The sequence below is a fragment of the Phalacrocorax aristotelis genome, chromosome 6, assembly GCF_949628215.1.
Source record: "Phalacrocorax aristotelis chromosome 6, bGulAri2.1, whole genome shotgun sequence".
Lineage (NCBI taxonomy): Eukaryota > Metazoa > Chordata > Aves > Suliformes > Phalacrocoracidae > Phalacrocorax > Phalacrocorax aristotelis.
Genome location: NC_134281.1, coordinates 35,205,187 through 35,228,081, shown reverse-complemented (window position 1 = coordinate 35,228,081; position 22,895 = coordinate 35,205,187). Strand labels below are relative to the sequence as shown.

At 51.9% G+C, this 22,895-nt stretch overlaps 1 protein-coding gene across 1 annotated transcript in view; it reads right to left on the bottom strand.

Annotated features, from left to right (window-relative positions):
• TMEM121 (transmembrane protein 121) overlaps window positions 1-16,316 on the bottom strand; it is a 39,589-nt gene extending 23,273 nt beyond the window's left edge. Inside the window, exon 1 of the mRNA XM_075097160.1 lies at window positions 16,198-16,316. The gene's annotated coding sequence lies outside the window, so the exon portion shown is untranslated. The remainder of the gene's footprint in view (window positions 1-16,197) is intronic.
• Between the last annotated feature and the right edge of the window lie 6,579 nt (window positions 16,317-22,895).

The following is a 22,895-nucleotide window of genomic DNA, read 5'->3' as shown; positions in this document are numbered from 1 at the left end:
TCCCAGCCCGTGGGTGCTGGCAGTGGCCATGCCCGTGTGGCAGTGGGTATCCGTGCCTGCAGCCTGTGCTGCCCCGCTGCCGCTCAGCCCCTGCACGCTCCTCCACACATCATTGCACCACGCAGCCATGCCCAGGTGTATATTTGTAACAGGCAGTTAATGGTGAGGGTAATTAATCTCAGCAGGAGATTAGCAAAGGACATGATGGATTTCCTGATTCTGACATCTTTAAATCACAATCAGTTTCTCCTTCCAGATCTGCTCAGGCTAAGCCAGAAGCAAAGGGCTCAGTGATTCATCACCAAGTCAAACCTCCCCACAAACCGGTGCCGCAGTAGGGACCCCCATCCTCACCCACCCTGCTGTGGGTACCAGGGCTCTCCCACCCTGGTGGGAGGAGAACCTCTCCCCACACCGGGGCCTTTGATCACTTTCTCCTGATTTGTATTTTGAGAGCATTTCAATGGATCAAGACGTTAGATCTGTACTGCTGCCAGGAAACACCATTTTCTTTTAATAAGCAGAGAGCAGCAGGTCATTTAATCTCCTGTACCTGCTCTGCTCCTTCAGTGGAGAGGCAGGACTACACCTTCCCAGGGTGGCAGCACCTGTCTGTTCCTTTCTGGGTGGCTCTGGCAGACCTTTCCCTTCACTGGGAGAGTGGCAGCCCAGCACATCCCTTTCCCCACAGCTTCTAGGGATCCACACGCTGCTATATTTGCATGGGCATTTGCTTTTTCAGAGCTGTTCCACATGGCGATGTGGCCTCACACAAGCATCGGCAGCCAGTCCCAAGCATTTGGGCCTCCCACAACAGATTTTTCATGAATGGCTTCATGATCACGGCAATACTTCAAAAAGGAATCTAAAGCCATGCATTTCCCTCTGCCTTCTGGCTCCTGAGCCTGCAAGTCTTGCTTGGCTCACATGTAAAGCCTTGTTCTCCAGCCATCAGCGCTAGACACTTCACGCTGGCTTCCAAAGGCAAGCCAAAAACTTCCTGCAGCAGCACGAGAGCCTGCTGCCTTCCCAGGCGGTGAGATTGCAAGGCACTTAATGCAACCACATGGGTCACCAGCCCCACACCCCAGCCTTCTCGATGTTGAGTGGGGCCCCAAAGGACCTGGGTAGGCAGAAGCATCATGGCAGCAGCTGTGTGAGCCCTAGCATGGTTCTGGCCCATGGAGTGTCCCAGGGGGCCTTCCCCGGAGCCGGCTGGCACAGACCGCTACATGAATCACTGCGTGGCCAGGGAGGAAGGAGACAGGCTTCTCCAGACCCCATCACCCCACCGCTGCACATCCAAACCCTTCCTGTTAAGCCAATCCTGTTGGAAGAGGCTGGGCTGTGCACAGGAAAATGTATGCAGGGGAAGGAAACACCACTGAAAGGTGAAGTGAAAGTTAATATACCTGCAAAGATGAACTCAGACACTCAGCACAGGGGGGATGTAGGAAAGCGTAATGCTGAAAAGTACTTGTTTTTTGCTGAAAAGCAAAGCGCTCTGCTACTTTTTCCAAGTACTTGAAAATCTGAGCACATCCCGACTCCCTCAGGGTATTCCCTCAAAACCTCTGGCATTCCCCTGAACCTCTCTGTGGGCAGCAGACAAAGGCCATGCAAACTGTTTAATCCCACGCTACTGTGCATTTTGACGCTGCTATTTTGCCAGAGCCGAGATCACTACAGTGGAGGCCAGCTGCAGCAGGCGAGGGAGGCAGGGCTGCAGGCAGCAACCCCTGCCAGCATCCTCAGGGCCTGATGCCCGTCAGCATTTTGTTTTACCCAGGGCGGTGCAGTGATCCCTGCGATGCTGGAAGCCGGCGTTAAAGCCATGCTGTGGCATTTCCCAGATGATGCTGCCCAAAGAAATAACGCTAACTGCGTGTTAACATGGCAGAGCTGGGCACCCGCACTGCCTTCCCTGTCTGCGCCCAGGAGAGGAAGAGAGGGATTGCTAACATACAGAGAGATTCCCCGCTGAGAGAGCAAGTGCTGGCTCTTGGGGCACTTATATTCAGCAAAAAAAATGGGGAAAAAGAGTGTGTTTACAAACATATATATTTATATATCTATATGCATATGTATATGGATATCATTATAATAAGTCATGGTGAGACAAAGTATATCGGCTACAGCCTTGACATTCTAAAATTAGGTTTTATGTCAAATAAGTATTTGCTTCATGTAGGGCTGTTTGTATTAAGATTTATTTTCATCCTGACTTGTATTACTGCTTGATATGATTGGGTAAAGCCTAGGGCACATGCATATCGTTGCCATTCATAACATATACATGGATTCATGACCTAGCTAGCAAGCTGAATTGCCTTGCAATCTTTTTTCCACTGCAGAAAGCTTAAGAAGCATGTAAGTCTTAGAGCAAAAAGAGACCCTATGTATTTGATCTGCAAGAACAGCTCTTGAATGGAGTTGTAGGAGCCAGAGAAAGCATTGCACCAACTGCCTAGCATTCATTACACACATGGGCTCATTTCTAAGAGCAGGACCCACCGTGCCCATGGGAATAACAGTAGGCAACAGGGTAGTAAATGTTAGTGGAGCAGTTGTATAAGCTCCAGGACAGCCCATGACTTCCCTTTCCTCCAAAAAAAATTCACAGTGTGTTTATTTACTTCAACTCTTTAACCAAATGCCTCTGGCAAAGGCACTTTACCGTTATTAAGAAAGCATAACTTGAATGCTTACAAACATACATGTGAACCCCCATGCTGCTGCAGGAACAGAAGTATGGTTACCATCAACAGGCAGAAACAATTATTTTAGTAACAACTTTTATGACCCCTGGGGCTTTCCTGACACGGTGAGGAACGCGTCCTTGCGCAGCTCAGGTGCAGGGGTGGGAGCAGTCACCCAAGCCAATGGGGTGGCTGTCGTGGGGATACAGCATTTACTTCATGGAAACAAAAGGTCCATCACCAACAGAGGTCAGGGAGCTAAGGCTGCCTGTGGAGGGCAAGGAGAAGAGACATGAACAGGAGGGGAAGAAGCACCTGCTTATCCCCATGTGAGGGGAAAACAGGCAGAGTTTGGTTTCTGCTGCAGGGGAGCAAGGACAACAGGAAAGACACTGCATGCACTAGCTACACTGCTGAGAAACAGCCCTTTTCAGACCTCTGCCACTCCGTAGAGAAAAAACTCCTGGCAAAAGATGGAAAAGCCAGAGCCAGGTAAGGAGAAGGAAGATTTGGGTTTATAGAAATCTTTTCTCACAGGGAGAGAGAGATCCATGAAAGACTAGCTTAAAAGTCCTGGGTTTCTAGGGTCAAGGCTGAGCTATGATACCCTGACGAAAAGAAACAACTTGACGCAAGCAAGAGAAAGAGGCTGAGCAGCTATATGGGGGAATTAGGATCATTGGCACCAGCCAGTAGTAGTTTTAGAATAAAAGGACTCCCTGGGAGTCATTTTGGAGCAATGCTGCTAGGACTGACATTTTTTCGTAAAAGGCTGCTTTCCAGGTAGAGACTGAGGTGCAGATGCTCAGCTGATTCTGCTTGGTTATGACTGGAGTAGGCTTTTTACCTGCCAACTACAGAACCAACATATGGAGATGTTGGTTTTGTTTGCTTTTTTAAGTAGAAAGACCATTATAAAAAAACGCCAGCTGTAGAAAGTAAGCTTGGAGCGAGCAATCACCACTGGCTTCAGTATAATTAAACAGAAATGTATGAAAAACAGGCTGGTAAATGAGGGCTCCATCCTGAAGAGAAGAAACTGGATGAAAAGATCTCTAGCATCTTCCATGTGGGTACTTTTGGGCCCTTTGGCCTCAACTTCAGCAGGGGCTGTTGACAGCCCCAGCCAGCCCAGGAATGCACCTGGCTGGGGTTGCTGAGCCACTGTGCTGTGCCACGCTGCATGGGGTGTACACCCTGCATGAATCCCACTCACCAGCCTGCCAAGGCAGGATCAGCAAGGCCAAATGCAGCAGGGCCATAAGCACCAGCAAAAGAGTAGAGCTATATAAGCCAAAGGACGGTGCTATCTCAAGAATAAATGAGCATAAACTGGATATGAATAAACTCAGGCTGGAAGAAGGAAGGATGGATCTCTGGGCCAGCCCCAGCACAGAGAATGGGAGCTGGGTTTCATTCCCAACCTCTCCAAGGAGATGACAGGGGGTAGCACCTGGGCTCTAAAACCCCCAAAGTCTTCAGCCCTCAGACCTGCTATTACCTGCCATGTCCCCTTCTCCACCCTTCCCGCTGTCGTGGGGCCAGGGGCTCCCTGCAGGACACTGCACCCTTGACTCCCAGCTCCACCAGGATGCGTAATCCTGCTTAATTTCAAAAATGTGTTTTTTTAAAAATATGTGGCATTTCTTTACAACTCTCAGCATCGACCTTCATAGCTGCCATGGCAATAAGCACCACAGAGAAGCCTATAAATAACAGGAACGTGCCACACGCTGGCCCTTTTATGGCCCTACTCTTTTTTATTTACTTATATGCAAGATATTTTACAGGACAGCCCAATTAAGCTTGACAGCTGGCTGATAATGAATTCCTGCCCAGCGACGGCTTGCAGACACTTCATATTAAACCAGACAATGTGATATAGACCAGTAGAAGCTACTGGTGAAAGTCTGCATTTGTACTTGTTGATACCACTCTAGAGTCCCCTACAATCTTTACAGCAACAGCCACTAAAGGACCCCCACACCACAGGACACAGACAGAGCTTGTCCTGTTGAGCACCAACAAGCAGCACAGTACCAGGCTGCAAGTTTTAGGAGGGACCTTTAACTTCCCCCGCTGCATGCATCAGGCAAGCATTGTTACAGGGTCCCACCAAGTTTCTGGAATGCTACGATAACGTTGCATGCTGGATTGCATACATTTTGGCTACATCTCAATCTGAGCAGGTTGCTCTGCTGTGAATGTAATGCAGAAGTGCGGTTAGCCACCCTGCACTATACAGTGGCTTTGAACTTTGTAGGAGGCCACTGTGGAACCAAAAGCCCTTGATCAGGGGTGCCTTGGCGGCATCAGCACCTACTGCTGATCCAAACTCAGTCCCTTTGCCTGTAGCTGGGCTGCTCACCTGGGCTTCCACCGCATCGTCCAGGACACACATTCCTCACACAGCATCCTCTGTAACATCTCACTCGGCTGTTTTCATCTGATACCTCTGTCATGCCAGCAGGGATTCCTATATTCCAGAGGGGCAAGGCAGAAATAAAACAGCACACCTGGGGCTTGTATGGTTTGTGTCTCTCAGAGAGAGAGAGGCTATTCTGGGAAAGCCTCTTTCACTCTCCAGACCACTTCCACCTTTTCTCCCAACAAAATAAATGGCTGTGATGGACCACCCTCATCCCAGAGCTGCTTGAGCCAGCTGTCCTTCCCCGCTCAACGACACCTTTCTTACTCTCTCCCTGCATGTTTCTGTCCCACCGAGCCGGGGCTCGGTGGGACATCCCCAGAAGAGATATCTGAAGAGCCATCCCCAGAAGAGATAGCTGAAAAATGAAGTTATTCACTGTGGAAATAATCAAAGTTTCTTTCTATGTTGCTCTCCAGGGAAGGCAGTGACTGGATCCTGCCCCACTTCTTTGAAGAGGCAGGGGGAAGGAAGCCCCCATAGCATGTGGGGAAAAATACAGACTCCTCACTTACAAATAAATGCAACACCCTTTTTTCAGCCTTTCTGGCTGGAACCCGGTACTCGGTTTCAGGCCCAAATATCCATTTTCAGATTTTTGATCTTGAATGATTTAACAGTATTGAGGAAGGCAGGTGCCTCATGAAATCACATTCAGTCACTTGAAAACCCAATTTTCCAGTATTTTTTCAAATGGAGAAAGTTTTGATCGGCTGCAGTTTGATGTTGAGCTGACACCTGATCCTGGGTGACTGGAGGTTAATGAAGAGCAATGAGTCCCAATAATGTGACCTAAACTATCCGAGCTCTATGATTATTTGACTTCAGGTTTATAAATTCCCCCTAGATTCACATTAAGGATGCCAGTTCTCCTCTCTCCTTCAGCATTTTCTCTTGATGTCTGCTGCATTTCCTCTACTCTTTCTTCCCTCTTCCCTGGATGGTTTTCTTTTGCCTTTGCCAAGGAAATTGAGCGCAGTACAGCTTCACAAAGTTCTTTTGCAACTATAAAGTTCCTCTACTCTCCCTGCTAGGTTTGGGTGTGAAGAAGGAGTTCAAAGCCACAGTCCTCTCTTCCCATGAATTTGACCCACATGGGACTGTCAGGCTTCACTGCCAAAGCCTGGTTACACAGCAGGGCAGGGGAGAATTAATTAAGGGGTGATTAAGCCCTACCATGACCTCCACCTCGAGCCAGGGAGGCACTACTGAGGTGAAAAATTGTGCTGGCTTTTAGGTGGGATGAGTTGTGTAGCTGCAGAAAACATGGGAAGATCAGAAAAGCTAAGAAATCAAAGCAGAAACCAAAGAAAACATGAGATTGATTTCTATGAGGGAAATAAGAACTGAACAAATCAGTGATTATATTACTGTAACTGCAGAACGGATGGGGAGGAGTAGAAGGAAGAGGATCCCCTTCCTGGGGAGCCGGAGGTGGCTCACGGCTGTGCCGCACGCTGAAAACCAACAGTCATTCTCACTGAAATTTAAGATACATCAGAGGAATTTGAATAAGAGCAAACCAGAAGCTGGATATTTTGCAAAGGGATTAGAAGAAAGCTTTAGAATGGCTCCACAGGTAAATTAATTATGTGGAAGCTGCCCAGGAAAAGGACGTGTAGCAGCAGTAAGAGCTTCATTAGCACCACTGGTGTGCGGTACCAGCAGGTTGGGAAGCCGAAGTGCAGGCACACAGCCTGCATGGGGCAAGAGGAGGTGTTGATGAGCAGAACCACTACACAGCAGGTTCTCCGGGAAATGCAGAAAAGCAGGTAAGCTGTCACCAGCCAGGATCTTGCTCGCAGAGGTAAACTGCAGCAGGAGCTTAAAATCCAGCTCTGGAAGAGAATCACAAGGTTGCAGTCCACAGCAGGGAGCAGTTGCTTGGATGCAGAACTTGCCTAGCCTTAGCACAAGGGAATCAATCACGTACTGCCAGCAGATCTACAGGAATTTCTTGTGCTTTTTTAATGTAGACATACAAATCCAGAGGGGTCAACTCAGGCTGTCCTAACTTTAATAACGCAACAACTCGTTATCTTTATTAATAAAGTTTCTATCAGACTACACTCTAACCTTGCAATGTAAATGATGTGCAAGGGCAGCAGGTGGCTACAGAAAAGCTAACCTAAATCGCCCGGCTGTGTTGCTGCTGCAGAAATGAACACACAGGGAATAGAAAAGCCATCCCAGGGCAGCAGCAGCCAACAGCGTGAGCTATCTGCTAATTGCTAAGGACAACCAGGGACCTGCAATTTGTTTGCTATCTTACTCAGTCTCATGTGTGGGAAGGGCGAGGGCATGCTCACACGCTGCATGGTTTGCAAACAGCACAGAGGGAAAAGTTCAGCTGAAATGCTGGAGTTGGGAAAAAACAGCCACATACAAGGACTAATAATAGCAGCTTTCTTCTTAACTGGAGTTACTAGCAAGACCCCAAAGATGCGCTTGCCTAAGCAGGTAACGCTATGAACTATTTAATAGGGGTAGCCCAAAAGCAACTACCCAGAGCTCCTGCCATGCTGGGTAGCGCAGCAGCTTTCAACAACCCACCTAGCCAAGGCCAAAGTGCCTGCAGGCACAGACAGCCCCTGTGCCCAGCTATTTCAGTAGACAGGACTTAAACACCAGGAGTGCAGCATGGCCTGCAAATGCGCACGTCCCCATCTATTTGTGCAACAGCTGTTGCAGTGGTAGGAAATGGAGAGACTTCTCTTTCATTTTGGAGGGCTGTCCGAGCCCCAAGACCAGGGAAGGTTTGGAGAGAGCATGTCTCCAAGGTGCTCATCTGTTTTCTTACGACCAGCCTTACGACCTGAGGAAGAACCACTTGGTCCCAAGAAACCAAGGACTTGCCCCTCCACTGGTGCAGGGACCTGAATCCACTTCCAGATGCCTCCTCTGGGAGAAAGGAAAGGTGTGATGGGCTCCTGGGAAGGGATAAAGATTTCCTTATGCAGCCGAAGCATCAAATCTACTTTCAAAGCAGGCTCTCTATGGATGCTCTGCACAGCTGGGCTCTCACACGGGTTTATCTGCAGACCTGTCACAGTCCGAGCCTCTGCTTTGCAGCCAGATTTTTATATTCTGTGCTGATTTCCCAAGGGTCTCCATTGGGACTCATCATCCCCACAGGGATCAACAGGACTGCAGCTGCCATCCTAGCATCTGCAGCCAGCTTTGCTGAGTAGCAGTGTGGTCTGCTGGACAAAGCAGGGGCTGGGAGCCAGGAGCACTGAACGCCAGCCCCGCTCCTGCCAGAAGCCTCTGTTGAGGCCTTGGTCGAACCCATCAGTGTCTACAGAGACACCCAAGGCGTGTCCCCGCTGGGCATTAACACTGATGGCCGCGTGTCTGCCTGATGCTCAGGGATCATGCAGCACTGGGGATGGTGGCCAGGGAAAGCACCAAGGAGCTCTGTGGCTCCCACAGTTGGAGTGGGAGGAGGCCAGGCAGTGGTCTTCTCCCTCCACATCCCATCCCAGCCCTTCCCTTAGCAGATGGCTCTGACTTCTGAAGCTGAAAGGCCACGGCATCCATGGCCTGGATCGAGTGAGAAGAATATAATTAAAACAGCCAGTGTCCTCCATCGCAGCAGTGAGGAGGTGGCTGGAGATATCTCCTCTGCTTCAGCATTACGCTTTGGGTAATGTCAGGGGAGAAGCCCTTCTGCAGAGAAGGCTGGTGCATGTGGCTGGCTGCAGAGCCAAGCACCGTTCACTAGCAGAGCCTTTCCCATCTCCCTGAGTGCTTCTGGCCCTTGCCAACCTCTTATTTCTAAAAACCCTGTGGAATTATAGGTCCAATAGAAGACTGTAACAGACATGCCAGAGACCAGTAGCCATCTAAGACAATGTGGAAAATATACCCATAACTGTGGGCTAAAATCTTGTATAGGATCAGTTGCATTCCCTTTTGTGGAGATCCTGTGATCTGTAATTGATGGACACTTTGTGTTTTGACACCACCTCCCAAATATTTTTATTAATGCCAGGCATAACCTACCTTCCTTCACTCTTTGCTCTGTGATCGTTGTGCTTGGATGTGCAATGCCAGCATTGCCCAGCATAGGGAATGAAGCCTGATAAGCAGCAGCAAAAGCTCTGCTACTACAACTATATAATGATGCCCTCCCAGCTCCTCTGATCTGGAGGAGCTAGACTCACAGGGAAACATGCTCGTCCCCCAGCCACTGCGCAGAGCCACATGCTCAACAGCATCGCCTCGGGCTGCTGCCAGAGCCAGGCCTGACCCACCAGCACATTTCCCTGATACATGCTCCTTCAGCTGTAATAAAGCTCCAGGGGAAAAATTAAGGCTGCAGCTTGTCAGGTGTCTTTGTATGCAGTGATGGATTCTGCATCTAGTTATTAAGCTCTTGCAAAAGCTCAGTGTTATCTTGTATGGAAGTAATATTAGGTTAAACAGCTGTTGATAACTTATCTCCCATTATCAGCGACTTCATTCAGGGCCAATATTTATTCACATCGAAGAAGCATCGCCGTATTCCCAACAGCACTCTTTATGGAGTCAAATGAGAGCAGCTTTTAATAGATCTTAGGTACTTAGGAGGCCCATATTACCCAAGCACCTCCTAATCTTGAGTGCATGGCACAAGAAAATTCCAGGGGGGGACAAAGCCTGGACACAGTGCACAGTCTGGGGAGGAAACCTCATCTGGAGGAGGAAACCTAACCTGGGGGAGGAAACGTAACTTGGGGAGTGTCTCCTGCAGACAAAAAGATGCTGACCCAAATTCCCCACCTGCTGCCTCCTGCACCACCTGCTGGCACTGCTGTTCCTTCCCATCCTTCCTCCCTCGGAAAGCAGGTCAGCTGTGGGCTACCAGGTCCCAAAAGGTTCCAACCTTCATCTGACCCTTTCTATCCCCCTTTTCATCCTCTAATGACAGCCCTTCAGCTGAGGGCTCAGAAGAGACATCCCCTGCCACTCTGCTCCATCATTCAGACCTAGCATAGGTAGGTTCCTCTTAGCTGAAAAAATAAGTCTTTGTGCTCTAGCTGTGGACACTGTCAAAAGCGTGTCAGTGGTTTGCTTCATGGCATTTTTCCAAGGAATCCATCCTCCTCTTTATTACTTTTTCTGATGCTATAATAGTATTGCAAAGCCTTAGGCAGAGACTGAGACCCCGCTGTGCTGGACATGGTAGAAACAGAGATCAGAGGAAAGAATTTGCATCCAAAAACTGAGAATCCTGCAGTCTAACTTCTCCCACCAGTATTTATGGGGCGTGACCTTGCACGTCAGGCTTGGCATGAGGACTGGGGGTTTGAGTTCAGAGCCCAGGTACTTCCCATCAGTACAGGAGCTTGGAGCCCCCCACCACGGTTCCACACACACACACGGTACCGCTCAGAGTGGTCAGCAGTGGCACAAGCTGTCCACACGCGTGCTCCTGCTTTCCCTGCCTGAACTTAGCAGGTGTGAAGGCAGAGTTTCCCAGTGAGCTACACAGCACGGGCTCTCCTTACAGCCTCTCGTCTCCTCCCCACCACTGCTGGTCCACACTGCAATGAGAAATTATACCTCAGTGATCACTGGGCTGTTTTATTACGCCTCTGCTGTCGATGGAGTTAGTCGAACTGAACCCATGATCTGTAAGGAAGCAGCAGCCCTAGGAATGGCCAAGGGCTAGAGAGAGACTGTAGTTAATGCTGAATCTGAGCTGCATGTGGCAGGTACATTGTAAGTGTGTCCCCTGACTCAGTACCCAACTGCGGTGGGTTTATAGCCTTTGATATTGTTACATTAATCATAAGGAATCTCCTAGTTCCTTGGAAATACAGCAACAAGCTCTCCAGGGCTGGTTTCAGTTGTTTTATTCCTAGGTAATAGCCCTCTCCCTCATTTATAGCTATGTCTAGACACAAAGTGAGGAAGGTGCTATAAACGCTTGATGTAAAAATCCTGTCTTCCTCCTAGTTCCTTTATTTCACATCCCAACCGTGCACGGAGTGCACAGGCTCAGAGTCTGTGCTCACACACCTTCCCATGTCACCAGCCCTCCATGACTGCAGCTTGCTGTCCCCAGCACCAGAGCCTGGCAGGTCCCCAGGGTCAGCCCAGAGGGTACCCAGGGGCGGGAGGCTGTTTGCACAAGTCCTACAATCTGCCTCAAGAAAATAGCCAAGTAAGAGGCAAGGTGTGCTGGAAATCTCAGGAAGATACAGTAGGAGCAGCTCTGCCCCGATGGCATTTCTCAGTACTGTCCTTCCATGCACCCTCTGACCACACAGGACAGCATGAAGCAGAAGAAAGCAATCCTGTAAACAAGAGGAAAGGGAGAAGCTATTTAATCCTTTTTTTGGGGGGATGCTAATTCATTATTGATCAAACCCAACAAAATTAACATAATGGAATGAAATCCTAAAATGTTCAAAGCCTCTGTGGATGTCAAAAAAGCATTTACTAAGTTTAAATATTGTGTTTAAAGCACCCATAGTTCCAGCGACACCACATCAGTTATACCTCGTACAGAGGGAGCCTCTCTACCTATTTTAAGTCTCCCCAGGGCACTTGAAATAACTAAGGCCTCTGAGGCAGACAGAAGAGGGTGAGAGTGGTCAGGGAGGATATATGCTGAAGCCTGGGGATGACCCAACATCTCCGAGACTGGGTACATCACAGGGAAGGAGAATGAAATCATGACTCTATGGGAGATGATGGTGATGCTGCCCAGGACCAAGCACGCAAGGAAAGGCTTGGGAAGGGGCTGGTTAATACCATCATGCCTTGGCCATGCCAGGCCAGCTCAGGACCATACGTCCTCATGTAAGTGTCACACAAGTGTGGCTTCTAAAACTTTGGCCTTGGGTCTTGCAGAATAGCTTGGCTGAGCCAACTCACAACACCGGTGACAAATCCAGCAAGCACAGAGGCAGTCAGGGACTGATGGCAAGTGCGCTGGCGACCTGCCTGTGGTGACTCTGCTGCCAGCGAAGGTGGTGACTTCATCTCATGACGCTAGTTGTTGCCAATTATTTTCCAGCTCTGGTGTGTATTTGTGCACCGCACAGGACTTTGGAGCCTCCAAGATGAAAGGTACTTTCACCAGCACTTCAGTGGCTTGTTTCCTATTATAGGTCTGGTTTTGACACTCCCCCACCCTCTCATCTAACTTTCTCTACAAAGCTCTTCTCACTTTTTCATCCTTCTTCTGTGGTCCCTAGCCAGGAAAAAAAAAAAAAAGCCAAAACAAAAAAACCCATAATTATTTCCTTTTTGGAAAGCTTGAGATTAATCAGACACAGTGGTCTGGGGATAGGAGACTTTCACAAAGGTGATTCTTTAACAAAGAAGTCTGCATACTTTGCTGTAAACTCCTCTCTTCAGAATGGCTTGGTGCTTGAGGAAAAAAGGCCTTTGTTTTTTTTTTTGCTTTTAACCAGCCTAGTGGATGTTTTAATTAAGTTGGATAGGAATTTTCAGAGTTACTTGATGTGAAAATGTGAGCCTGTAAGAGCTGCCTTTGATGCTTGAGTTATGTTTTAAACACTTGATGAGTCCTGCAGAGCTGTTAATCCTTTTCGCATAGCTAATAGCTATTGCTAGAGCGCTCATGAAATCGTGTTTTGTTTGTGTCTCTACTGAGCTGGAGGCTTTCTCCAAAATGGCAGCAGTCCACCCTGGAGCTGTTTGCAAATCCCAGTCCCAGCAGCCCCCCGCACCACTGAGGGTGGGGAGAAGAGGACACCCGGGGACCCCAGAGCAGGTAGCCGTTAGATGGGAACCACAGGGGTCTCCCAGCACATCTAAACGGGGTAATGCTGGACCGCTCCAAGCACCCGCTCGCAGGAGCACGTCCTGGCGGCAGCCCGGAATTGTGCCAGGGCAAGGTCAGAGGCATGTGTGAGCCCCCCGTCTCCCTCCCAGGTGGATCACCCGCGTGCGGTGCCTGGTGGGAGCTCAGGAATGGCTTCTCAACAGCACAGCACACTGCAATCTGTGTGTGCAATCCTCCAGCGTGTCCAGAGTTGCTACCTTAAAATAAGAGCTTTCCTTCTCAAATATTTTGAGTTCACCTCTCTCCAGATCCAGAAAGCCATCCCTCACCTTGTGAAAAGGCTTTCCTCTGCTCTGTAGCTCTGGATTTGCTTGAGGGACAGGTAAGGAAGGACTGACTTTGGAGAAATGCAAATGCCTTCCACAAAGGATGCTGCAGGGAGAGATGAAAGCCAACTCCATTTGCATCAGTTCCATAACTCTGGATGTTTTCCCTCTCCTGTTTATACTGGCGTTCACACACACACACACAGGTTTTTGCCACAGACCTATTCCATTGCCAGCTGCTCCTCCCAGCAGTTTTGAAGAAATCCCCGTTTACACATGAAGCTACTTGTCAGAGCACCAGCAGGAACCTGCGAAGGCAGAGGGAGTGCCCAGGTAGCTGTGATTCAGCAGAGCCCTGCTGTGGCTCTCAGGGCCATCGTGAGCTCACTCCTGTCCCCCTGTGCACACAGGGGGACACCCCAAGCCTGCAGCAGGACCTGCACCTCCCTCCTGCCACCGCCCCATTAGCCAAATAAATGGGACCTGTCACAGTCCCATTAGCCAAATAAAAAACAGCAAGATGTTGAGCTCCACCACAATGCACGAGCTGTGCTTTTAGAGGCCCACAGCAAAATATAAGCCGCAACCTATCAATTTGTTAAAGCAGAAAAACAGGCAGGAGAAAACACGCTCTCTGGATCTATGGGCTAAATAACTGAATAAGCAGGGCTGTCTCCCAGGTTGGTATGTGTCTTTACTCGGTGCTCCTGGGGGATATCCGGCTGCTGCCGCCGCCTTTCCACAGCAAAGCAGCAGAGGAGCTAGGTCCCAGATCCTCCACTGGGTTTCCTTTGAAGAGCTCCTTGGAGTGCCTGCCGCACACAGCAGGGTGCCCAGAGACGGACGGGTACATGGGGACACCGTGTTGAGGACTCTGGCTCCAGACCGTAGCTCCAGCTGTGACGATGTGCAAAACCATGCTCCCTTCCTCAGCTCACTGCTCTGAAACCATCTTCCAGCATTTGCATGGTCTTTTGTATTGATTTCTCTTATTATATCTTAAAGGGAGCAGGGGGACACCTCTCTGGCAGCAACCCTGGCTCTGCCAGGTCCAGGGGAGTTTAAGAACGCTTATGCAGAGGCAGTTTTTGAAGCCACAGAAGTAAACAGGACGGGGCTGGAGATCTTAGTACTACTAGTGTCTTAACAAGAGGCAATTTTCTGTAAAACTGGCTTAAACAGGCAGCCAAACATCTGTTTTCATTCTGATGGCAAAAGCTTTGCATTGGGAACTAGAGAAAAACCCATTTTATATTCAGCTTGGTCTACTGTTGGTTGCAGCAAAACCTGTAGAGAGCCCCAGAATTGCAGGATCCATGCTTATTTCATCTTACATTGGTGATGATCAGGAGAAGGGGAGTTCTGGAGGAGGATTTTGCATGCAGTGATGAGACTCTTCCACTCACATTCATTGTTGCAGATGAGGCCAGGGTACCCTCTGCACCCGACAGGCACCCGGGTGAGAGAGCAAGTGCCACCTATGATGTACAGCCACGGCATGGACATACCACAGCCTGAATGCAGCCCAGCCCAGTGTCAGATCAAGGAGCTACCCAGGACCCACGGGGCTCAGCAGGCTTGGGAGATGTGGAGTAGATGGTACCTGGACTGGGCATTATGGTAGGCTCAGATGAAGGCAGCTCACAGCTAAAGAGGCATCCAGATCCCTGGCAAAACCCACCATGGGACACCTAAACCCTCCCACCAGCTGCCCTGATGCCTGACAAGAAGTATGACAGCAGTGTGTCAGAGTGAGGACTCTGGATCTGACCCCATTCCAGCTCAGGAGCATCAGATCAGGCTCTCCAGGTGACACGCTGGGCTGAGCACAACTTCCACGTGGGCTCTGGCAGAGCTGCGGACCGATACCCCACAACCACAGTAAGTCAAGGCTCAACTGCACAGCCTGTCTGCCCAATGGATGGTGACAGTGTTCAACCATGCAGGAAAAAGAGGGAAAATACTGCAAACGGGGATCTTTCAGGAGCACAAAATCCCCCCAAGTCAAATCCACACCAGATAGCGCCAGTGAGGCAGGACCCCTGGCACTACCCATGTCCTCCCGTGCACATCAGGTCTGCAGGTGAGCAGTGCCTCTGCTAGCAAGGTAGGAGAGGGGAAGGTCCCACTTGGAACACAGCATCCCCAGGGGACAGCCGACCCCTCACTATGCCCTGGGGCGTGTGAGGAAAGCCGGGCTGTGCCACCTCTCCCATGCTGGCTTTCTGAGGTCGGCTGCAAAGGGGAAGGGTTTCCAGCATGCAGACCGGGAGCATCCCTGCCCGCAAGGCGAGCCTCCGGCACTCAGCCCCGCTGCGAGGAGGGCTGGAGGCAGTTCACAGTCCCTGGGGAGGACAGAGATCAAACACGGCTCTCGCATCCTCCAGCTGAGGCCTAGCCGGGGAGCATCACCGGGACGGGCACCGGCCGAGGCGAGGCACCCACCACCCCGAGCGGCAGGAGGCTCTGAGCATGCACCTCGAAGACATCCCCGTCCCGCGGGTCCCACGCCGGGGCTCCCGTGCTGAGGGCAGGTTTCCCGCAGCCAAGTTTGGTCCAAAAGCAACATTGGCTTCTCCCGCATCACCCCAAGCAGCCAGCTCTGCTCTCCCCCCGCGACCCGGCCGCCGACCCTTCTTTTGGGGCGCGCATTGCCAGCAGCCCCCCCGGCATCCCCCCTACTGCGGCCAGACTCACCGAGTGGGACCTCGGCCCACGCCGCTCCCCCGCGGGGGGTCTCGGGGGGAGCCGGCGGCACAGCGGGGCGCGGAGGGGAGGGCCAGCGGTCGGCGCGGGGCGGGGGGCGCAGCCCGGGGCAGCCCCATCCCTGCAGCATCCGATGGCGGAGCGGCGCGGGGGTGGAGGGAGGCGGTGCCCGGTGGGACCGCAACGGGGGAAACTTGTGCCGCGTCCGGAGCCCGGGGAAGCGCGGGGGGGATGATGCTCGGAGCCGCGCTGCGGGGGCGGCGGGAACCCCCGGTGCTGCCGGCGGTGCCTTACCTGCGGGGGCCGCTACGGAGGCTGCAGTCCGCGCCGTAAATCCCTGTGCCGGGTGCGGTGCCGGGTGCGGCGCCGGGCGGGCGGGCGGGTGAGCCGCCCCCCCACCCCCCCCACCCACCCACCCACGGCGGGGCCGCGGAGCCCCGGCCGGCCGCCGCTCAGCCCCGCGGCGCCCGCCGCCCCCGCCGCCCCCGCCGCCCCGCCTCGCCGCCCGCCGCCCCGCCTCGCCGCATCGCCGCCCTTGCCGTCGGGGGCTGCGGGCCGCCGCCGCTCGCCGCCCCGCCGCCGGCCCCGCGGCCCCGCGCCGCGCTCCGTCGTCCGCGGGAGGCGCGCTGGGGGCGGGCGGCGGGGCGGCGCGCCGGTGCGGCGGGGAAAGGGGGGGGGGAGGCCGTCCCCAACGGCCCCTCCGCCCCGCGCCGCCGGGGGGAAACCGGCCGCCGCCCCCGCCCCCAACCCGCCACCCTGCCTGCAGGAGCCAGGCGCAGCCCCGTCCCCCGGGACACCCGTTCCCGGGAGCTGGGGTTTCCTCCACCGTCATCCTGCGGTCGGGGACCCCCATCCCCGTTCCTGGCACCCGAGAGCAACCCGTCCTCCGGGATCCTGTCCCTGTGTCACTGGGGGCTAAGGCTGGTCCCAGACCTCGGGACACCTGTCCCCATCCCTGGGACCTAAGAGCGACACCATACGCCAGAACCCCTGCCTCCAGCCCCCCACTCCCTCTCCCCCGTCTCCATCCCCACCCCTGGGGGCTGGGGTCAGCCCTTGAGCCCCGGAGTCGTCAGCCCCAGCCCCTGGACTAGCCTCTGTGCCAGAGCCCAGGACTCCCTGTCACCACCCTGGAAAGCTCTATCAGTCCCAGAGTCCAGGACGCTGTCCTTAAGCCCTTCTCCTGGCTGTGCCCCGGGGGTGGTTTAGCTGCTCTGGTATCAAATGGAGAGGGGGCTGCCCAGGCTTTTCCCCCACCCCGTAGCTTGTCTCCCCATAGCGGAGGTTCTGCACCAGCCCATGGGGAACTCAGGCCAGGCATATGCCCTGTCTCAGTATCAATTTTCCAGTCCCACTCCTGCCCCTGATCCGCCTTCCTACCTCTCCCAGCCCTGCCCAGCCACAGGTTCGATGTTTCACCGAGGGCATTGCTGTGGCAGCTCTGACCCCAATGGCACTGAAGGCACCCTGCCATAGGTGAGCTTTGTGTGTGGGTGACAGGAACGGGAGCTGACACCACGAGAAATCTTTCAACTCCGCAATCTCAGCTTTTGACAGCAGTGGCTGAAGTGTGGTGAGTCCTGTCCTAGATATCCAGCCTCAGTTTGAGTGTTTCCTGGGGTACAGAACCAGCGATCCACGAGAAGTGGCTCCTTGGTTTGCTGTCTTCATCACCGAGGACATGCAGCACTGAAAGGTGAAGGGCAGAGGGATGCCAGCCTGCAGCCTGGCTTGCACCACTCCTACCCGCAGTCTCACAGCACTTTGCAAAGAGGGAACCATGGCACACTCACTCCTTGCAAAAGAAATCATTGTCCCTTCATGGCACGAAAGGGGCACCCTTGTGAGATGCAGAATTGGCTGGCCCAGAGTCCTCACTGCCTCTCAAGCACCAGTTACCCCTGACACGACTGACTGGCTCAGCTTGCTACTGTTCCTCTGCACTGGCATGCTAACTACTGGAAAGTTATTGAACCCAGAGCCAACAGTTTCTTGAGGTAAAGGCTGGAAGCTGCTCTGTAGCAGGTCACTGTGCCAGGCTGAGCCCATAAGCCCCCGGGGAGGCTGTGAACACCAGCAGGGTGGGGGGGGTGCCTCTCCAAATGAATGAACCCTCTGCAATTATGGATGGGACTATGTGAGAAGGGGGCCCTCTCAGGCAGCTGAACGAAATCAGATTAAGGCAGCAAGTGTGTTTATATGACTATGAGCTTAATCCACTAACCAGATCAATCAAAGCTGCAAGTGATGCTTTTCCCCTGGAGTGCCTTGCTATTCCTGTGCCTATTCCTACATCGCTGCAGGAAAAGCAGCTTTGCCTGGCATATACAGCAGCTGCCTTCCTACATCTGGACGTGCTTTATCTATGCAGGCCAGCCACAACCCTAATTTCCAACCATATTAATAAGCAATACTGTAGACTGCTATGAGAGACCTGTGGCCATGCCAGGTATGGCAGGAAGGCCTCACTTCTGAGTTGGAGCACCAATATAGTTGGGATGTGAAGCCTTGCAAAGCAGGGCAATTTAGAGATCACTCTGATTACTCCCGGTTGCTTAACACACTTATGCTGAATTATGCTCCACTTACATAACCTCTATGGCTGCTACTCCAGTGAGACAAAGCCAGCTCTTATGCTAATGTGACTATTTGTTAGTCTAATAACTCCTACTTGCATTTACTATGCAGCTTAGTATTGTCAACACTCCTTAATTTTGGTGTGAGAGTGCTTTTACAGTGAATTATAACAGTAGAGGTTAATTTGCAGAAATGCAACTTTCCAACAGTCCAATATCTGTGGAGTTTATAGCCACAGAGTTTTGTACGCCATCACACCTGACCTCATGCACACCACAGGCACCGGACCTCGTATTTGCCTTGGCCATACCTATCGGTTTCTTCAGCGTGGAGCATGTGTGTGTTTCCACACGACTCGTGAGCTCTGCTCAACCTTCCGAGACTGTGTCTTTCCATGTCCTGTGCCTGCAGGTCCACGCTGCCTCACTTCCCAGGTATGCTGGGTGGCAGGAGACATTACAGGCAGCATACAAGACCTGAGCTCGAAGAGTTTAACTGTGGATCAAAGTGTTGGGTCATTTGAGCTGGTTCAGAACCAGATTTAAGGTTTTTAAGGGTCCCTGTTTTGAAATATACTTTAGTTGGTTGTCCGTGTCATAAATCTCCCCATTTATCCTGCTGGAGCTGGATGAAAAATTGAAGAGAGGTTTGTGGTTAATTGATTTGCTGATCAGTGGAAAGAAATCATGAATAATTTATCTGATTAATATTATTCAACCATCCATAAAGCTGGTCAGTTACTGAAAATAATTAGTTGCAAACACTCAAATTTTTCAGCTGATGGCTTTGTCTGTTTGCAAACACACCTCACACTTCTCGCCCTCCAGCGTGGGTCCCCCCTGGGCTCAGTGCAGAGGCTGCTGTTCAAAACATGGCTCTTCTGCTCCATCCACTATTTCATGTTCCACTGGCGAGAGCTCTTTCCTGTTTCATCCCCACATTGCAAAGCTTCCCCTTACTCCCTGTGTCCTTGCAAGTATGGGCTCTCTGGGTTGCACCAAACTTTTAAAGTAGATTTCAGCAAACATCTTCCATGCAGGATCAAGGCGTTCAGCAGCTTTGCTGGCGGAAGGGGAAAATGCAACTGCATATGTGCGTGACACCATCTGCTCCTGGCCCTTTTCAAGAGGCAGCTTTGTTATGTTGCTTTACTCCCATAAATGTACCTCTGCACCCAACCGACAGGACGGAGATGCTGACCCCTGCCTGCACGGCTGGGCAGGCGAAGGGACAGAGCAGAGGGCTGGACAGAGCACAGCGGAGGAGGAATATCCCACACCAGCTTCCAGACACGTCAGGGCAGAACCAGGCTCCAATTCAATTTTTAAGTTTAAACCTTTAAACAGGCCACATAACCCTGTCATTTTTGCTGCATCTGTATGACTCCTGGTCCTCCCCTTGCAGGCATCCCTTGCAGCACCTAGCACAGTAAGCAGGCAAGACCTGCACAGCCACCCCTTCTGGCTTCCAAAAAAAATAAGATACTTTGGTGTTTCTCTAGGATTGCTATTTATTTTCCAGTTCTTGCTTGTTAAGGTTTCCAAGAAAACAAACAATTTCGGGAGGCTCTTTGATGTCATCTGCCTTCTAGCAGAAGTCCTATGAGATTCTTCTGTTATTCCACGATCCAGCAGGGGCACCTCCCCTCCCTCCTCCATTTCCACCCCAAGCAACACACAGGCACCCTCCCCATTGAATTAACATCATCTTTCCCCTGAAGCATCCTCTCTGAGTGACTTCTTGGGCTCACAAAGAAGTCGCAAATTTGTTCTCTCTGTGGCTGGGGATACTGAGCAGCAGGATCCAGGAGCTGCCTGGCATGGATGCACTCCTGTGCCAGGCTGCTCTCATTTGGGAATGAGAATATCCTCTTCCAAACTTGCTGTCCTCTTTCGAGTGCAGAGAGCTTCCTCCCTGTGGAAACCCCATGAGTTTGTGCCAGCATCCAGAAGCCTTGAGCAGTTTGGAGCAGTGACTTTGTGGAGAGCTCAGAGGATGCCCAGCCTTGAGCAGGGCCAGCGAACGCCCCTGAACGTGAGCTGGTGCTGCTGCTGTAGCCTCAGAGGGCTGCTGCTGCTGCGGTCTGTGCCCGCCTGCTCTGCAGGAAGTTCACAGCCTGGGACCAGGGGGGCTAATTTCATTATGCAATGTTTGTAGCCAGAGTCAGGAGTTTAATTATGTCTTTCCTTTTCTTGCTGGCTCTCAGCAAAACCACGTCTGCTCTGCTCTGCCATGTCTGCAAGAAAATGGCCTTGTTACGCAGCAGGGAGGTGGGGGGCAGAGCCTGCAGATCTAAGGGTTTGCAGTTGAAGTCCCTGCTTTGGGTGCTTACCTCTGGCTGCTTGTCGTTGATGCTGGACTGGGAATTTGCATGGTCCTTCTGGCCCAGAGAGAGAGGATGTGCACAGTCCGCTGGGTGTGGGACCTCAGCTCCCCTGGTGCCTCAGAGCATCCCCCCGCACTAGGATGCAGCACCTCTGTTGCTGTGTGCAGCCTGCAAGGGTGAGGATTCAGCCTGGGATGGCAGCTCTTCCAGGCCACATACAGTTGGTGCCAGGGGACCAGCCAACACCCCTTCTCCTTCCTTCTCTCTCTCTCCGGGCTGTCCTCCCCCAGGACTCTGCACACTGCCAGGGATGGCTAACCCTGGCTGCTGGGGAGCCGGGCATGCCAGGGCTGATCCTTCACCCGAATTTACACTGCTTTAATGTATTCCCTCCCTTCCCTTGCAGCAGATGCTCCGTGTATATCAGCACCACAGACAAGCCATGCTGCTCTACACCAGCTGGGACTTTTGGCCCTGGAAGACTTTGTTGTGGTCTCCAATAAATACCATGAGGCACTAACGTGGGCTGAGCTGCCTGCCACCCTACCCACCCAGAGAGGCTCCTGCAGCCTGTGCCAGGGTCAGAGAAGCTGGCGTGATCCTGAAAGTAATGGAGAGGCGATGTCTTGCACATCTGTATCCCTTCACGAGGGCAGAAGGGCTGTGAGAGAGATGTCCTGGATACCCACCCTACCTTGATGCCTTTATCTTTACGACCAGCTTTGGAGAGAGCCTGCCTGGAAGCAATGGCAGTGATGCACGAGTATTTTTCACCTTCAGATTTGCTGTTGAACTTGTTTAGGTGGAGGATGGGCTTAATGGTCCGGGCTTAGCAGAAAGAAGGGGGAAAGTTTGCTCAAGACAACCTAATTGATCTTAATGAGACAGGAAGGGCTTCGTGCTGCAAACACCAGTGTTTGTTTTGTGGGTTTAATGTGATTTCTGGCTGGGTATGATTACTCTGGGGAAGTCCTCTGGCCTAATAAACAGAGCCATAGGGAATTAGCACTGAGAATTTCAGATGCTGCTCTCAGCCCGAAACAGCAGAGCCTTCCGGGGTGGAAACAGAACTGGGGAAAAGGTAATAGTGAATGGATTCAATTAGCTCCCAATTACCAGACAGTTTGGGCTGCTCTGGTGGGTGGCCAGTGGCCAGGGCTGGGTGCCCAGGCACACTGGGCTGTGTCCTCAAGTAGGGTGACACCAAGCACCCTCTGGCACCCGGTGGGTGCTGATGCTCCCAAAGAGCCAGGAAATTGTCTGTGGAAAGACTTGTACGTTTTTTCCCCAGTTGATAATGATGAAAGTGGTTGTTTTCAGGGGGAAAATCCTTTTTCAAACCCTGGCATTTGGATTGTGACTTTCCTAGAAAATGGTGTAATTCCCACTTTCCTCTAAACTGAAAAATGGGACCACAATGTGGTTTTGTGCTTGTTTTTTATTGGTACCTCCTTAAATGGAAGTGGAGAAAAATGAGTCTGAATCTCACAGCTGCTGCTGAAAAACTGGTTCTCCAGAGAGCAATGTTTCCACCCAGAGGTTTCTTCATGCCTGCTAGCAGCTGCCTGTCCCCGTGGGCTCCCCAGGGTGCCTCCCTGTCTGAACCTGCAAGGAGGTGGCCAAGCTTATGGTGGTGACACACCTTGCTCCTGCAGCCATGGCCTCAGCCGTGGCTGAGAAATGTCCCTGAGATGCCAAGACCTGGCATGCCTTGGGAAAACAAGTGCAGAGACAGCACCTAGCTCCTGCTGCCATTCTCGGTACTGCTTGCTGCACCCTCACCAGGCTCGTCCCCCTGGGCACCCCCCAGTCAAGTGATGCCTTCTTATGGCAAGGGAAGGGGGAGGCAGGGGGAAGCATTTGGTGAAAACACAGCAGTTTCTTGACGCTTTCCTTCTAGACAAGCAAAACATGGAGACAAATCACTGCAAGGTTTCTTTTCTTCCATCAGTTGGAGGGAAAAGAAAATGCTCATTTGTCTTTTTTTCCCTTTTCTTTTTCTTCCCTTTGCAAACAAAACTAATGAAAAAGAGTCTCCCTTCCTGAAACTCCTTCCTCCTCCTCCAAATCTGGCCCTGCGGATACGGCG